The sequence below is a fragment of the Anser brachyrhynchus genome, assembly GCF_964034855.1.
Source record: "Anser brachyrhynchus genome assembly, chromosome: 12".
Classification (NCBI taxonomy): Eukaryota; Metazoa; Chordata; class Aves; order Anseriformes; family Anatidae; genus Anser; species Anser brachyrhynchus.
Window position 1 is genome coordinate 9,339,227 of NC_137707.1, and position 15,608 is coordinate 9,354,834.

The 15,608-nt window shown below is 40.7% G+C and overlaps 1 protein-coding gene across 1 annotated transcript in view; it reads right to left on the reverse strand.

Moving 5' to 3' along the window:
• The window catches only part of LOC308176735 (uncharacterized protein), a 92,270-nt gene that overhangs the window by 29,065 nt on the left and 47,597 nt on the right, over window positions 1-15,608 (reverse strand). Inside the window, exons 13-16 of the mRNA XM_080552866.1 lie at window positions 15,457-15,588; window positions 14,331-14,644; window positions 13,805-13,877; window positions 11,572-11,670 (exon numbers count right to left, since the gene is read on the reverse strand). The gene's annotated coding sequence lies outside the window, so the exon portion shown is untranslated. The remainder of the gene's footprint in view (window positions 1-11,571; window positions 11,671-13,804; window positions 13,878-14,330; window positions 14,645-15,456; window positions 15,589-15,608) is intronic.

Below are 15,608 nucleotides of genomic sequence, written 5' to 3' on the forward strand. Positions count from 1 at the left end.
CCCTGCTGACAGTATTCAGCTGGTGTCCCTCCTGGGCTGAGGACAGCCCCAGGCCCTCACCTCCTTGCACTGACAGGGGAAATCCTGGTGCGCTGCAGTACAGGGCTTCCCTTCAGGCCAACGTCCAACTCGGATGGCTGCAGTAGACAGGCTCCACACATGGACAAGTGCTTCCTATTTCCAAATACATAACATCAAAATGCATCTTGTAACAAATTATAGGTACGGTTCAAGCCTCACAATTACATCTGCATCTGCTCAGTGGTGTTTGCCAATAGTATATCATCAATACTTCATTGCTGACTCCAGCAGTTGTTCCTGCTGTAGAAGTGTTTTTGTGCTTCACGTTGTCCTCGTAAGTGAAAGTATGGATGAGAACCAATCTGCACCCCTCTTCTCAGATAGGAAGCTAAAAAAGTTACAAGTCCATTACAATACAAATCGCCCATTTGAAAAAGTCAGAATTTAAGTGTAGTAGCAGTAGCTTAAAGCTGTGAATTTAATTTTAGAGATCACTAAAACACTGAAACATTTGTAAATGTGATTATTAAGAGAGACAGAACCCTGGAACTGAGAAATGGAGGAAACTTTTCCTGATAACCCGAATAATGATCTGTCCACATCGTAAGGAGAAAATAAAACTCCAGGATGACAAATGAGGCTCACAGGCATGCAGGGTTGCTTCTCATGCAACTGTCTAAATAGGCAAGGCAGACTACATAATGCATAACCAATGCAGAGGCAGAAAGGATACTCCTTACAAAACAGATTCAGTGCTTATCACTGTCATAACATTCTTCAAAGTGAATATCAGGATAGAGTTGCTAGTTTTAATAATGTTCTTTACCTGGAAGTAACTCTTTTACTTCCTAAATATGCTGCTTTCTATTTCTCCTTTTGGGCTAGCTAATGCGCAGCCTGGAAATGTCTTCCGTACAAAAATGGTACAGAAAAGATTCCCTAACTTGACGAGAAGAAATGAAAAAGGTTTTGTAAAGGAAATGAATAAATGTGTTGTGACACAAGGGAGGCCAATCGTTACCCGATAAATCAGCATGAAAAAACAAAAAGGTTATACAACCTAAACATAACATCGGAATTCAGAGCCATCCTGAAGAATGTAAGAGCACTGAACTAATTTATCGGGAAGGTGTGTGGGGGGCTACCCCATGGTAACTGCAGAGGCTGTTTTACAGGCTCAGACAAGTGAAACGCAGATGTACATGCAAGGGAGCACACCAATGAAACAAGGGATGCTTACATTTGAGAACGTATCGAGGCAGTGCATTAACTAAAATGCAGCCTTTGCTGTAACCGTACCCAGATACGGGGTGAAAGTGATTTAGTTTCTCAGAGCCCATGGTTGATCATAATATATGGGTTCAGAGCGCTCTGAAAATCCAAGGCATTTTCTTAGAGGACACCATCACATCCATACAAGGCTGCACAGCTTTTGTTTAACTTTACTTCTATGTTTTAGATCCCTTGTTTGTCAGTCATAAAAGTTACTTGTGTAACCATAAACCATAGTTAATACAGCAATTTCCCCAACATCAGACGGATTTCATTATATCTACAGGTTTTTTTGTAAAACACACAGCGGAAGAGATGATGCTCCAGTCTTTTTTCAAATGCATAACAAATCAAGTATGCTGAACTACATTAATTACTCTGCAAGCTGTACAGGAATATCACAGAAAGGCATTTTTATGAGATATGATTATTATTAAAACATAGCCATATGCACACTAATTATAACTGTTCATTAGAGGATATTCCGAATATTTCTCCTCCAGACCACAGAACAATTATCAGGGGAAAACACTTCATTGTTTTTCTAGTCTGCTCCACACTAGTGCTGGGGTTACCTTTATTTGTTGTCAGAGGCAAGCACTGTTTTCTCTAATGGATTGGCATTTCCAGGTCAGCTGAGGTCAATCTGCACCAGCAACATTTTGGGGCTGTTCCTGCGTTATGTAATCAACCCCAGGCTGGCTCAGCCTGGAGCCATTTAGAGCCGAGACGGAATTTAGCTGACTTGAAGGGAGAAGAAAGCAAGCTTGCAGAAAGATTTCAATAAATGATAAACTTGCACTTGCTAAATGCCTAACACTTCTAAATCAATTAGAGCAGGGCAGAGATGAAACGATACATGATGTCTGCTAGCAAACAGTTTGAAACTTGTTTTCCAACACGTAACTTCCTTTTTTCTTTCTTCCTCCTTTTATTACTGTATTTGGAATTTGTATTTGCTGAATGTATTTGCTTCCTCACTATTCAAGTGCCCAAGCCCAGGGCAGGAACATTAAGTCACGTGAATAGCTTCAACAGGAGACCACCTCTGTGAGTGCAAACAAGCTTTAAAGGTACACTCAGGCTGTGAGCAAAGCGTGCTTACCTTCTTTTCCCAGCTTCCATTTCATGCATTCATTTCATTTCCAAGTAGAAACTCTAGAGGAGCAGGTAATGGACTCATAAGGCCATAAGCTTAACTGAAGCATGCCACAAAGTTCCTTAGATCCTCCAAGCAATGTCACCTCTTCAGAGGTCTTCCCAATACCCTCTGCTCTTGCAGGGCTCAGGGTCACTGCAGAGCCAGGCAGGGAATCCTTTGCTCTCCTGGAAGGGTGGTTTGCCAACATGTGGCTGTTAAATGGAGATTCTTTTCTTTCCATTTTTTGGTACAGCCTGAACTTCCACTGATGCCTATGTGAAATTTCACTACAGCCAAAGAGGGAAAATATTTTCCGTCTCTTAAAAAAAATCCTCAAGAAGCTGGAAATAATGGTTTTCCTACCTTTATCTTTACACAATAGACAAGACTTTAGACAAGACTTCAGGTTGACAACTCTTAGTATACGCTGTTTTTAATGCTGTGTCAAGCACAGCCATTCCCTCAAACAGCCCATTTCTACAGTTTCCTCTCATTTCTTGAAATAAGCATTGAAAAATCTGATTTTTAACTTCTGTTCAAAGTGGTGATGGGCCATATATCTTCATTCAAATGCATCTCCATGTATTTCTTAGTCTAAGGAACAAGTTCCTGAGAACAGATGTTGATTTCTGCTTACTTTGAGAGGAGTCAAGGAATTAATAACTTAAGCCATAAAGATATTTAGGTCTTTATAAAAACTACACTCCAGAAAAAAATAAAAGCCTCTTCTTGCCAATACAAAAAAAAAAGAAGAATTTTCAGTAACATTTTTTTTCCAATAAGCCCCCCCTTTCAAATATACACTTAAATATTTGTGTGCAAAATCTAAAGCCCTAAATCCTGTACACACTAAACCAGACCTCTCAATCAAATCGCATTTGAGTGTTGATAGAAGTTTAACCCAGCCCAGTGAAGACTCGCATTATTCATTCTCTATATAATTCTGCAAGGTAGCTTCCATTCCCCAAAGTAAACATCTCAGATATGCATAAAGCTTTGCACAACGATTATCATGTACATACAGCATACTATTGCCTCCCTAGAGCTTCTGACCAATGCTTCCTTATCTCATAAGAAGCCCATAAGGAGCACAAATATTCCTCAAGAAACCAGGTGTTTAAAACTCTTCAACTGCTACCATGAAAGTAAGAATAAAGCAAACAAAAGATCAGCTGTTAGAGTGGTAAAATATATGATTAGTCATGCTTTACATATCAGTGATATGAATTTGCTACCAATGAGATACTGCACAAAGCTTAAATGTAATCTAAATGCTACTGACCAAACTTCAGGCTGACACAACCAAAACAAATTCTTAGATTTTGGTGGCTACAATACAACATGCCTTCCTTCAGCATGCAAGGTGAACCCCAATGTGTCTGCAGGGTTAACAAGGTGGGAGATGCAGGAAAAAAGCAATACAAGTGCTCTGCCTCTGCATCCTACCACTGAGGACCACTGCGTATTTGGAGACATTCTTCAGGATCTAGTAATAAAGCCTGTGATAGTCACAGCACATAGCAAGGTGCTCACACACACCTCTCCTGCTTTTCAGCACTGGAAGCACACTGAACTCACACCATATGTACTGAAATCAGTCAGGGATTTTGGACTACAGCCTGATCATCTCTAGTACAAGTCCTCGCATCCTCATACAGACAAAGGGAGCTGGGGTGCTTGTACCTCTGACTGCATTAACAAACCATGCGCTACTTCACGCTTCCCTGGTGACAAACAGGCTGCACCTCGGCACAACACCAAGACAAGCACATAGGAGCTCGTGGACCCAAACTGCCAGGGACCCTCAGGTAATGGAGAGCCCTCACAATGTGCTTCATCTCCAAGCAACAAGGGCAAGTCCTTTTAAAAAGGAAATTAAAATGCTTGCTACAAGTAATTCAAGATTATAGGCCAACTCTAAGAAAAGTATAAGGTTAATCAGTATGACTTGCTCAAAATTTGTTATTAGTAGTTGCATTTTAAAACTATGTTTAAACACCTGACAAAAAAAAAACCCTAGTCCTGAGATTAAGACGTGAGATTAAAGCTACAGCTGGTAGGGCAAGCATAAAAGACTTATCGCATAGTTTTTCTGGAGGAAAGAAGTGGAAGAATATAAGGTTAAGAAAAGTAAATGAACACGAGTTAAAAAGCTACCAGTGTTTTGCTTTGGACAAATCTGCTTCAATTAAATGCCAGGCTAAAACTTTATCAGCATCGAACATGTGCAGAATCCCACTGAAGACAATAGGACGCAGTTATATTTTCAAGTGTTTGTTAGATCAGGGCCTTTCCTCCCCAGGGCAAACTGTTTGCTCAGCTCTCTGACTGCTTTCTGCTGAGGAAGATACGACATCTTTCCTTTACTGCAGCCACTACAGTCTTTTATATCATTAAGCTTCTGCAAGTCTGCTCTCACAAGCTTTCTGCACCATCCAACACACATGCTGTCATCTCAGTTGACCCAACTTGGGTTTTAATCAGTACCTTCCCAATAAATTAGTTATTTTTAAATTAGGTGTAACATTTTCTGTTCTGGACAAGTATGCATGACAAATACTGTTTTGTATCCTCAGCTTAATCTGATACCTAGAAGCATGCATCATACTAAATCAATGAAGCTAAGGCAAGATAACCAGCTGAAAGCCTGGCTTACATGCAGATTATGAAAAGAGCACTTAACCGTAATTTACCCATTCCTCTCCACCCCTCCCCTCCCCCCGTTTCATTTTATATACAGGAGCTAACTGCATTTCCACAGCAAGCTTACTGAATAATTTTTTTCCCTGAAACATTAAAGAAATAAACACACTGTAGCATCTTAGAGTTATAGCAGTAGGACAGCTGGCAGACTTCAACTGCATGACCCTGGCAAAACCTTAAGATACTGTCTTGTACACTGTACCCTTGAGATTTCATAAAATTCTGAATTATTGCATTCTTGTGTTTTTCCTGTCTCCTTTGTGCCAGCACTGGCATGTGCATTAAGAAAAAAGAAAGTCAGAAGCCTGAAAACGATTGCAGTCCAAAAGAATGAAAAATCCACAGTTGTAAAGGATATGAGTGGATCCCAGAGACGTATTATAACAGAGCCTGGAAAGAAGTGGGAAAGCTTCTCAATACCCATTTTTGTTCTAAAACATGGATATCTGCTGCCACAGAAGTTTCTCAGTTAATTCAGCAAACAAGTAAAGCATCATAGGAGGAAAATAAGAAAACTTTTTTGTGCATGTCAACCAAGAATTCTCTTCCAAGGGAAGAATGAGTTTGCGATTAAAGCTCTGGATGGAGACCCTGGAGATCTGAGTTTAGTTCTTGTCTCTCTCACAGACCCTTAGGCATGTCCTCAGGCAAGATGCTACCCTACCTTTTAAATGGAAACAATATTTTCCAGCCTCTCACCCCCAGTCGTCTTCATTTCTGCAGTAGACCCCTAAGGACAGAGAGCATTCACACATAGCAGCACTTGGCGTGAACATTTTCTGGTCTAGCTTGGGGCACCAGCTCAGCAGCAGTAGAGAAATCTGTCATCTTAATGGTGATATGTACCACAGCATCTTCATTCCACCAAACAAAACCTGGAAGCAGAACTTTAAGTGTTCCAGTTACATGAAAAACACGCGTGGTGCACATACTCGGTTTTGTTGGCAACTCCTCTTGGTAAATAACTCCTTCTGATAAAGGCATTGTTGTAGGAGAAAGACTCAGGAAGGTGGACTGATTATCAAGAGACTGCCTCTAAGCATGCAGAGAGCCAAACTCAGCTCTGAAGAATATGAATTACCTTACCCACGTAGTGGCCTCATTAGTCATGGTCACTAAAGATTTTCAATAATACTATGAAAAAAATCAAGAGAGAGTAAGTTGAATTTCAAACAAGACTGAACACCATGATAGTTGCACTATTAATCTGATTCAACAAAAGTGTTAATTTGGACCTGACATCTCGTGTCCATCGCTCAAAAGCGGTGACTATTCATTACTATAAGAAACAGCACCTCTACTCCAAGCTAAAATTCCAGCAGACTGCCCTGGAATAATTTGCTTCATTGTTTGCTAGAAGTGGGGGTTTGCACAAAAGAGCATTTAATGTACCAGCATCTTCAGTATCTAGGATCTGTCATACATGAAGCATAGGAGCACAGCAAGTTAATACATTTGTCCAAGATTCTCGTCACATTAGCCACGTACCCAATTTACTTAATTGTTTAAAACAGCATTAAGGAAGCAGAAATAAAGTCCCCAGAAATAAAATCTACGTTGTTCTTTAACTGCCCAGTTTTCTCCTATCATACGGTCTAAACATACAATGCTATGATGTTATTTATTTTACTGCTATTGAAAAGAAATTAAGCCTCTTAAGTCAAATGCAAGAAAGCACACTAAAAGTATCTTTAAGCCTTCAAAAACAGATGACTACATAAATATTAAGTGTCTTGCTCTAAAGTTATATTATGTCAAACAGCGTGTATAAGACTTGACAGACGCACTGTAATATTTCAGTGCTTAAATAGGAATTTCACTGTTAAGGACAAAAACATAGAGAGATAATATCTTCATATATTATACAAATATACATTTGTGTAACTCCACAACATGCTAAATTTATTTTGGCAATATAAGACTAAGTTTTCCATCTGTACCGGTCACCTTTCCATTAGCAAGTCTGAATTCACAAATTCAATCAAAAGCCAAAGCTGGAACTTACTTCAAGCATTATCAAAAAGCTTTGGGGTCATTTAATGCAATGTGTACGTATAACTAAGAGTATTTTGTTAGCCATTCAGAGTAAAAGCATTAGAAGATGATTCATCAGTTTTCCATTAAGAAGTAGATTTAATATCCTATGTATAGAACATATTATAACATTTGCTAATATCACTGCAATTGCCCTAGAAAAACTTAAAGAGAAGGAAAAAGGATGCTCTTACATCATAGATTTACTTTATTATTTTTACATTTGCATTACATAATATGAGACCAAGTATTTGTGCAAATTTAGAACAGTAAGAAATACTTTGTAACCCTCGCATTTCGGGTTTGTGAAAGGGAATGAGCTTTGAAATCCTAAAAGCCTCTATACAATAGAATTTTGTGTCTCCATATAGCTCTCATTATATATCTTTATTTGTTCATATTCTTGGCATTTGAGTGGAACAGCTGTGTTTTTATTAGAATAGCTTAAAAGCATTTTTATGGCAAATATACATACTAAAGGCTGTCAAGATGCTGCTTTGAGTCACACGGCACCTTTTTGCAGAAGTGCTGTTAGGTTTAATTTATAGCCTTTAAACTGCACTAAAAGAAAAATGAAGTAATCTATTACTGTATTTAAAAGCTAATGATTACATGGTATTTTGAAAAAAATACATACCTGTCCCATAGGAGTCCTAAAACCTAACAAAAAAGCCTCATTCAGAAGCCTGAGTTCACACAAGAGCAATACAGAGGCCCCAAGCAGAAATGTGTTTTCTGAAAGCTGTTTATGAGCCAGTGTCCCAATACCAGAGCTGAGAAAAATGTTTTACAGGAATTTTAACACCCCTCACCCTCCCTCCCCCATTTCATATTTTGATCCCTCAGGAGGCTGTTTGAAGCCTATGTTTTGGGTTTCTGGTTACCTCCCCTACAAGCACTGTGCTTGGCAGAAGGCTGGGGAGAAAGGGGCACAGACAGCAGACACTGCGCAGTCCCCACCAAGAGCCGCGGTCGGCTTCGCTGGGATCAAGTGTGTAGAAGGGGGGAATATTGCTGAGCAAATAGCAGCTGCAGCTGCTCTGACATGGAAACTGCCTGAGTTTCACACTGATTTGAGTAAATCTGGAATACTCTTTTCCACCTCAAAATATTAAGCAACATCTTCTTTTTTTCCTCCTCCGCTAGTGAGCTTTCAATTAAGAGAGATCATTTCCCCTCCGCTCTCCCTTCCACTCCAAAGCCTCATCATGCGTGTGCAAGCACACACATACCCTCACCCCCTGCCTCGATCTTACTCATATTTTGAAAATGTTCCAAAATGATGGAGACTGTGTCTGGGATTTTATTTTGAAAGTCACTGAAGCCAAGAAATTGCTGAACTCTTTCCACTGAGGTACTGCAGAAAAGTTTGTCAAAGGCCAAAGGCAGAAAAGTTTGTCAAAGGTTTTTGGAGGAGAAACACTTCCATAGCTTCTAACTACATCACTTCAGAAAATTCCAAGTAGTGTGATGACAAGTTCGGTCAGAAGCTGAAAATAGGTTTGGCAACAAAATATATCGTGAAGAGCAGACCAGAAAGCTTAACTATCCCTCGTTGCTTCCACACATTTTGTGCCTCAGCTCTTGCCCTAAACTTCAGCAACCCAACCGTGCAGCCCCGGAGCTGGCATAATTGTAAGTCTCTCAACACCCACATATGTTCCGCCCCCCCCAAAAAAAGACACCGATGTAGTTTTTTTGTTTTTTTTTAAATTATGAAGATGACCTGTCACAAGTACAATTCTGAAACAATCTGAAATTTCTAAGTTTAGGAAATAAAGCACTTGAAACTAACAACTATGACAACCTGCATTTGCCATGCTTCCCGAAGTGCAAGCTGCAAATTAATAGTGAGAATCACCTCAGAGAAAGGATAAAAACACCCCAGATTTCCTATAACTTGCTTGTACCCCGTTCTGGAAGAAAGGGACAAATTCTAAGTCATGTGCCACATTCACTGCCACTTCCCTCTGTTCAGGAACTGGACCTTATTATTCTCACTGATAAGGAGCCTCAGGCACAGCCAGCCACCAACAGATTTACACAAGCAAATTCAATAAACTTCTTCAGGAATCATCACCTTCAGTTTTGCCTCACTTTCAGCAATAGAAAAAAAAAAAACACACAAGATCCTGTTACTGCAAGGCCTGGTGATATCTCAAATGACTTTTCTTATGGGATTCTATAGTACTAATTTTTATGTAGCTCAAGGTCAGCCTAATTACCTGGAATACATCACTAATTCTGTTCTACACTTACAGTAATATTAACTCCAGATGAATGCAAAAAGTCATGCATTACTTGATATAATTCACAACAGAAGTTAGTATTTTATTAAGAAGCAAAACAATAGGCAGTTACATACATCAGGACACCAAGAGACAAAGAAAATCCAAGTGCTGACCCAGTGCATAATGGCATAGTTTCCTTCAGAAGAAGCACCAAGCCCAGAACTACAAGTGTTTGCAGCCTGCAAGACAACCCCAAAGCAGCTGCTCTGGTTGAAAGCATTCTGTTTTGATTTCCCCAGTTAATCTTGATTTTAAGTAATCAGGTAGAGATGTTTTTTTTTATTTTTATACATACTCCTGATTCAAAAAAAAAAAATAAAAACAACCAATATACTGCATTCGAGGAATTAGGCTGCTATTAGAAGAAAGAACTCAATTTAGAATAGTAATTTAAGCTTATTAATAGAAGCCTATGTGTATACATAAATGAACACAAAAGTAGTGGTTTAAAAAGAGATCCATCAGTAAGTTATGGTATTGATCTATGATCAGCTACAATTTTTTTTCCTCCCAATCAATTGAAATATATTAAGCCAGCCTACTGTAAAATACATGAAGCAAGATACTGCAACCTAGAAACTGCCCAGAGACAAAAAAAAAAAAAAAGAGTAAATAACATCTGGCAATTAGGAGATGCACCAATATTAAGAGATTTGAGGCTGTATATTGTAACTGAAGCCTTTTAAAATACCTGAAGCCAGAGCCCTATAGACCCCTCAACATTTAAACAAAAAAGAGAAAAATGCCATTCATTACATTATGTCTTTCTCAGACTTTTCTTCTTTAAAAATTAAGCTTCCCAATCAATGATCTATTACCTGCATGCCAGAGATCTCAACTAACTAAAGCACTACCTACAGTGTAGGAATTTTGGTTATCAAAGTTAGAGTATTTGTGATGCCCTGGCAGACTGCATGCACCCCAATACACCCGAATAAAAACAACAGTATGAGGTAGTACTGAGAATCCCAAGAAGAACCACTCCCCCACGCATGCTCTGAATCCCCGGCTTTTCCATGAGCTACAAGGGGTCACAATGCACACGGCCAAGGCAAGCAAGCACAGGGCAGCTCCAGGCTCCCACCAGCACATCCCCGAGCTCAGCTCTGCTTGTCCCCCCCGGCTTCTGGTACAGGGGACACCAGGTTCATAAAGGCAGCGCCTCCTGATACGGGGGAGAAGTGACCTCACCCTCCTTTGCATGTAACGTACCGAGCATATTTTCTGTCAGATCCACACAATTCACAGTTTTGACAAGAGACAAATGCCTCGCAGGCTTGCCAAATGGCCCTGACACCTCAAACTTTAATATCAAATTAGTGCTCATGAAAATTGCAGCTAGTTCCATTCCACACGAAAGACTGTATTTCAAAAACATTTTTTTTCTAAGCCAGAAAGAAAGTCCAACACACTGAGGACTCCCCACCCCATGCAGCAAATACCAACAGAAGGATGGGTTAGCCCCAAAAGCTACAAGGCTCACAGCTGCAGCACTTCACAAAAGGGATTTTCAGGTAGGAACAGAGAAATTGAGACACCTCAGCATCGAAGACAGCACATCATCCTTCCCCTGGCTCTAAATGAGGGCGGGGGAGACTCATACACTTGTTAAGCACATAAAGGTCAAATAAAAATGCGTCTTTTAAGGTTGCCATCAGACCTGACCTTTGCCGCTCACAGGAGACTTCGGCAAAGAACATTTTCTCTAAAATATTGAGAGAGCAGGCCTTAAAAAGAGAAATATCATTGCATTTTTGCAAAGACCAATTACTATGTGTAAGCCCAGTGAGGAGAGCACAGATTTTCCTCACAAGAATTGCAGTCTGTCTGACAAGCTGTCTGTTCTGCAACAGGACAAGTGCAGCCCTGCCACACACACACCTCTGCCACCTCAAATACTGGTGGCACCACCACTGGGGCAGCGATGGCCACGCTGCTGGGCCTGCTGGCTAACTTACCAGCAGCTGCCAGGAGACCACCACAAGGCTCTGCTACAAGAAGTAAATTTCAGTCATTATCCGCAGTGAGTAACAAGTTGATCAGTGACACCTGTAACAGCTATGATCACCCTCCTGTTGTTCTGGTAAACAGAGCCCAATGGGCACTTACATGTGTTCCATCTTCAAAGCCTTGTCCCACAGAGAAGAATTTCAGGGCACGTGAGCAATCCATACAGATCCTCTGGTTGCAGGTCCTGCGCTCATCAGCCTGTGGTGCACACAGCAGTGTCGTTACCAGCTGCCTAGGAAGATGCTCAGTGAAGATGATGGCTGTCACCTCATTTGCACATCGGTACTTTGTACCTGTCTTTGAGTACCTAAGAACTCTGTACTTCACTAAAAAATAGGTCAAACTACAAAATCACTATATTCTTAATTAGCAAATCAGCTTATTTAATAAAAGACATGAACCACTGTAGTGACAAAAGCGTACAGCAAATAGGCAAAAAAGCGTGTTGCACCAGGGAAGTCAGTCACGCACGCCCAGTTGCCTAGTCCAGCAACACTTGCAGGAAACAGTTGCAGCAAAGCCTTGATTATCATTATCTGTGTCAGCATGTCAACGGAAAGAACTTTCTACTTTCCAACCACTTTTTGAGATTAGCCTTTTTTCTTAAGTGTTCCACTAATTGTTTCTTCTTCACTTGCATCAGCAGGAGACCCAATTATAGCTCTATCTTCAATTTGCAATAACCTCCTTTTTAAATAGCATAAGTCACCTTTTCACCTTTTATTACAGAGATAGCATAGAGGTCTGATAGAGAAATAGTGCAAATCCTAAATTCCGTTTTTCAGAAATAGGATTTTTATAATTGTTGGTCACTTTCTGTGATTTAATTTAAATCGCATTTACATCCTAATATGACTTAGAAGAAACTATTTCACAGTCATGGTTTTCTGTACGTAGCTCTAGTTTTTAACATCATTTAAAATACCTCCTATTATTACTGATTAAAATCCTCACCTTTAAAAAAAAAGACTGGAAGAAAAATGATGATTTGGACAAGTTTATTCCCAAAAATCTCAGTGTCACTAGATCTATTGTCACTCATTGAAAGTTGTTTTTACTTATTTATTATTTTTTTTTAAAAAGTAAACAAGTAGGCCATCTATCCTTGTGCATGCAGACTGTTAACCTTGAACGCTGCTGTATGAGGCTGACTGATATGTATTGGATACACAGAGCTGAACAAACCAGGACAGTATTTAGTTGGAGCAAGCTCCCAAGAAGCTATTAGTTGTGATTTCAAGACGACAGCTCTCACTTCTATTGCATAATTGCATATGCCAGGTGGAAGGGAAGTTCAAAAAAATAAACAACAGTTCAGACCGGCAGTTTCTGGAATGACATACACAGTCTACTTTAAATGTATTTGAGGAGCAATGACAATAAATCAAAGGAATGTCCTCATACATACTGGGAACCTGAATCACCAGAAAAACATTCTGCTTTCAAAGTGAAAGCTATCTTATCATCAGCTAGTAACACAACAAATGTTTTAAAATAGCATATGTAAGCTGAATTTTAGAGATGTGTTAACAATAATTAATATATTATTGAAAACAGAAGAGTTTTGTAAGCTTGGAAGAAAAATGAGCCTTATTGAACTCCACTAAGCAAAAACTCTTTCAACTCAAGATAAAAAAGCCACTGTACTCACTGGAGAAAAGGAAGGTTAAAAAGGGATACAACTGAAATCTTTAAGATGCCAGAGGAAAGAGCGGGATAGTGCTCCTCTTGCTTTTCAGAGGGCAAACACTCTGAAATAGCAGTAAACACTAAAAGATCAGTAGCAAGGCTGGTGCTTCTCCACCAAAGTAAACAAGTTGATACCTGCAGATAATTTGGCTCCAAAATGGGCAACTCATTTCTAAAAGCAGCACATTATTTTAAACTATTGATGAAAAACAGAAAGCATTTTTCATAGCTACAATTTAAATTTTCTTATAAAAGGCATACAGTAGTCCTAAAGTTTCCCCTTTCTGCCTTTGAATGGTATACTCCTGACTGCCTAAAAAGTCTTGACTCTGCTGCTAGCAGCAAGAGTTCTAGTCCAGGGGACCAGTCAGAAACTGTTCACAGAACAGGAACTATTGTCCCAAGCTCTGCTTTCCCATTTCTGAGGGGCTGGGACCTTTTCTGCAATTCAGTCTTCTTGCAGCTCAGAAGCAAGAAACACTTCCTGCACCTCTCTGAAATATTCCTACAGACTACTATCAAAAAGCTTCATTGCCAGAATCACACCAGGAGTGCACGCCATAGACACAGAAACTGCCCCCCAAAAAAAAAAACAACCCCAAAGAGAGCTGCTTTTTAAGATGCCCTATTCTGCAACACTTACCTGGGTTTTCTTCTTCCATTCCCAGCCAAACTAGTTCAAGATGCACCAAAACTTGGTAAGGAACGTCTGGAAACTACAAATTTCTCTGATCACTAGTGGGCAGCAATTGCCAGCCGTTTCCATGCCATTCACGTTCATTGAAACAAACCTTTCAGGCTCCCTGCTGACTCAGACAAGCACCACAGCTCCAGAAACAACCCCTTATTTTTCCTCAGGGGAGGCAAAATATAGGAGTGTTTTATCTCAGTACTGTGCTGTATTCATTCTCCCCTCTTTGAAGAGCTTTATTTGTATGTGTTACATAAAGTTAAATACTGTTGGAAATACACTAACAAGAGTACATATTTCTTGTTGCAACTGAATCACCTGTAGTTGGCTATGGGATATGAAAGCACAAAACGAGATTTAAGAACACGGTAGATGAGAATCAGTTTCACTGCATGATGAACCAAAACACACCCTATATTCCAACTTGAAAACAACTATTTTACTGCTGGTCCCCACACAATTAATAAATAACACTCACCACCACAATGACATGAAGACAAGAGGGGTTAGCACAGTGAAAGCAGCACGAGTGGCAGCAGCGTGACAGGGTCTGTCCTCCTGTCCAGAACGCACACAAAGCCATCAAGGAGTGCAAAAGGAAAAAAAATAAAAAAAAAAAAAACAGGCTTCTGGGCTATGGTGACATGCTGATTGACTGGCACAGCGCACGCACAGTGAATCACAACATGCGTTATAAAACACAAAGAGATCCAGGCCTGCTCCGTGTCTCCAGATATTCTCTAGAAGAGCACTCCTGATGTAGCTACTGCTGCCACGTATCTAAATTAACACCTGAAGTGACAAGGAGCGCAGTTACTACTGACAGGAAGGCTTTTGTTTACAAGTTCCCATCCCAGCTTCAGGCAAGAACAAAACCCATTTTCCCTACCTTCAGGTAAGCTGACGTTGCCAGCAGCAGCGCCCACGCCAACAGCAACCCCAGACACCCCCCAGCAGGCCCTTAAGTAACAAGGCCTGGCTCACTACAGGCACAGGGAGAGCCCGGGCAGCCAACAGGCCAGGGCACAAAACAGAGGCTGTACAAAGACAAAGAGCACCTGCAAATACCTTCATTTAAGGGCCACCACAGGTGCAGTAAGCTAGGCCTCATGACCTCTAGGAAGGACCCAATTTTGCATAACTGGTAGATAACACAGGTCATGGCAAGTTGAAATCAGAAGAACTTGAGTGGAGGTGTGAGCCCAGCTTTATTATATGTGGAAGAGGGACTCCAGGCTGACCAAAACACAACATTAATACAAAACACAACAGGTTTTGTCACACCCACAGCACTTGTAGTGTGAAGCAAAGCCCAGCTGGGGCTTGCCTGGCTCCTATACTGGGGTGGTGGTAGCAGCTGGACTGGGGCCTTCCCCATGCCCATGGTGACCAACACCTCTCCTTGGGCTCTTCTATGTTAAACCCCAGCCACGGCAAAACCCCCTCCTCCAGAGAGCTCTGAGACGGGAGTGAAGCAGGCAATACAACAAACCACCTGGTTCCCCAGGTGCTTGCCCTCATCCTCAGGGTAAAGGGGCTTACTCCATTGTCCCTTGATCAAATAAAACCCTGCACCAACATTTGAGGTGAAAAATCCAACCCACCAGTCTGAAGAGAGGGCCTTGGAGCTGCTCGAGAGTCATGGTCCTTCTCACAAGGCTGTCGGTATCTCCTGCAGGAGGGGACGGACCTGGAACCTTTGCGGCCTCAGGGACTTCCCAACCACCCCAACACTCCTGCAGGAGTGTACAAATAA